Below are 3,572 nucleotides of genomic sequence, written 5' to 3' on the forward strand. Positions count from 1 at the left end.
CAGGAGTTTTATTAAAAGAAAAATAAGTTTAATAAGTTGCATTTTGGTTGCTTTATTTCACTTGGAGCAATAGAGAAATGTCAACGAAAACGCGTTAGTAAACACGACGAATGCCGTTTGGACGGTTATGTTTAATATTGAAAACATCTCCTGAAAACAACTTGTTTTCATTGCCGTGTGGACATAATATAAGAAGTATAATAAATATGTATTATAGTAAATAAGAACACATAGAATTAAATAAGTTTAAATTTGTATAAATTAGGAAAGAATTAATGAATAAAGAACAATATTCGATAAGCGCTTGACTGCGCCACAACAAATTGTCGACTTATTACTTTGTCATCTTATTACATGGCGATCCTGCCTTGACTTTTGTCATAATCGGCAGGAAAACTAATGAAAAAAAGGCAAAAGATCCTGCCAGATCTAGCCGCAACTTGCCTTTAAGCGGCAAAAGATCCTGCCAGATCTAGCGGCAACTTGCCGTTTTATAGTGGCAAGCTGCCTTGAAGCGGCAAAATATCCTGCCAAATCTAGCGGCAATGCCTTCGTACTGACAGAACACCGTTAGTAGCTGGCGTAGCTGTTAACATAAAAAAGCTACATAACCTCGCCAACCGGTCGACCTCAAAATGAACAAGTTGGTGTCCATTGCCAAGCAGCAACCTCATTTCGGCGAACAGGAGGTCGCTATTTTCATCACCGGTTTGCCTCAGCAAAAAACTGCGCTGAACGTGCTAATCAGAGGCTCATACAAGCTTATTTGAAACTTTACAATGGGAAACTCCAGGTAAAAAGCAACCAGGAAGATGACTCTATATATGCTGTTTAGCCAAGCAAGAAATCCAGACGGGAAAAGGAGAAAAAAGGTGTCGTGATTGGCAAGAATTGAAAGATTCTTGCCGTTATTTAAATTATAAAATATTTAAATTAAATACTAACAAAATATTTTGGCAACCTAACGGCTGCCTATTTAGTGGCAAGGATCGAAATTTCTTGCCGTTTATTACATGGCCGTTTATTACTATCAATTTATACCATAAATTATTTAATATTCTATATTTATTTTTATAAAATGGGTGGACAAACATCAAAAATAGATAAGCCTAATGCTAATGTAGTAAACTCCATTGAAATAATAGATCATAGTGAAGCATTAAATACCATCAAGGTAATGCTTTTGATTATTAGTATTGCAAGCTGCATAAGCTTATTTTTAAAGATTTACTCTGCACATAATAAATTTCTGAAAAAGAGGTACATGAGCCGTGCTGACGGTCTAGATAAGGTTTAAACAAAATTTTATTTTTTTTTACTCTTTCTCTTAGCCTCCCTTCCTCAATGAGAAAATGGGAAGAAATTTTTAAGGCACTCGTAGAAGAAAAAACTACTGCAGAAAAATCTTACACTAATATTAGATTCATTAAATAGATTAGGTTCGGCAATACGTAGTGTAAATAGCCAACTAACTAGCAGTCACCAAAAAGAGGCATACCAAATATTTTCTAGTGTTAGGGACAAATTAGTATCCTCACTAGCAAGGTATAACATAGAGGAGACAGTACCAACTACAATCGAACAAAATATACAAATAGACTTTAGCACTTACCTGTTGGAATCTCCTTCCGACCTAGACGAAGACCAAAAAGGAATCGAGTATCAGATACTAAATTCCCAAACAACACACGTCACAATGGCACAGACAACAGTAGAATTCATTAAGACAGCTTCGTCAATTCTACCTGAATTTGACGGTAAGCAAGAGAACCTACATAGTTTTTTAGATGCTCTTGATATCCTAGAACAAATCAAGGATAGTCATGAAGCCATAGCAATTTCAATGATAAAAACCAAGCTAAAAGGTACAGCAAGAAACTTTATAGGAAATGAAAATTCAATCCGAGAGATAAAGCAAAAATTAAAATGGACTATTAAAGGTGAGTCAGTAGAGGTTTTGACAGCAAAACTACTGAACATACAGCAACGTAGTAAAACTGCCAACCAGTATACTATAGCAAATAATAAGTTATTGGTTGGAGTTTGATCACCAATTGGTTTACTTTATTGATTTCACTTTCTTTTATACCAAATTCTTACACTAACACTTACAAATTATTTACGAACTAGAATGTATACAAATATACTACTAATACCTACAAACTAACTACATAACTCTAAAATATGCTAAGTCAACATATGGTTGCAATAAATATATAAATATGTCAGTCGCATTGACAAACTGACGTTGTGGATCAGTTAGTCACTGCGACTGTCTTTGGCGGTGTCTTTGACCGTCCGCACAAGTGTAACAAGATCCTCGCTATGTGCGATGAATGCAGTCTTTGCATAAACTCCCGCTGAGCTCAATGTAACTGATTTGGGTAAACTGTTGTTTGTGTACATTCCTATTTGTTTATACATTACTTATGTGCACATGACAATTAAAGTAAAAAGGGCGATGTGCTTATGCTACAATACTACTAAAATAGAAAAACTAACAAAATCATTAGAAGGAGCATACATATCTGACGGATTAACTCCAGAATTAGCAACCAGATATGCTACACAATCAGCTGTAAAAGCCATGTGCAAGAATTGCTCTAACGACAAGGTAAAAATGATAATGCAAGCAGGAACGTTCACATCCATGAACGAGGCTATATCAAAATTCACAAACAGTTGTACTGAAATAACGGGTAGCCCAAACTCAGTTTTGCACATACGCCAACAAGGCTACTACCGTGGTAGGTTCCGCAGAGGTTACCAAGGTAACGGCTATAGAGGTTATCAAGGTAATAGATTCAAGACACCGCCCCGATACAACAATAATTCAAGACAAAATAATCACTTTCAAAACAGGAATAGAAATTTTAATAATCAATCGCGAACTAGTCGCAATGATACTCGCAATGTTCGTAATTGCAACCAGCAGGAAAACCCACAAACTCCACTTCAACAGTAGATAACAAAAAAGTGCGTGTACTTAACCTACACCTAAATAGCTACATATCTTCCAAAACTTCTTTAAATAATTCAATTTCAACTCTCTTGATAGACACAGGAGCAGACATATCAATTATAAAAAAGGGTCAAATTGATAGTAATATTACAATTAATAATTCACAAATAACAGATTTGAAGGGCATTGGTCAAGGAATAACAAGCACTCTAGGTACAGTCAAAGCAGATTTAAAAGGAGATGATATCTTAATTAGACACAAATTTCATATAGTAGAGGACAATTTTCCAATTCCATGCGATGGAATTCTGGGGTTAGACTTTATAATTGCATTTTAGACTATCGAAAAGATGAAGATCGATTAATATTGAGACCTTACGACTTCCCAGAAAATATAATAATTCAAATGACAAATAGACCAACTATCAATACAATCACAATACCAGATCAGAAGTAATTCGACAAATTAACATAAAAACTGACAATTCTGAACTTTTTATTCCCCATCAAAAATTAACGGAAGGCATTTTTATTGCTAACACCATAGCAAATAAATATCAAACGTTTGTTAGAATCATAAGCACTACAGACAAAAACGCAGTTATTCAAA

The sequence above is a fragment of the Rhagoletis pomonella genome, unplaced genomic scaffold, assembly GCF_013731165.1.
Source record: "Rhagoletis pomonella isolate Grant_MI unplaced genomic scaffold, Rhpom_1.0 Rhpom_scaffold_02611, whole genome shotgun sequence".
NCBI classification, from domain to species: Eukaryota; Metazoa; Arthropoda; class Insecta; order Diptera; family Tephritidae; genus Rhagoletis; species Rhagoletis pomonella.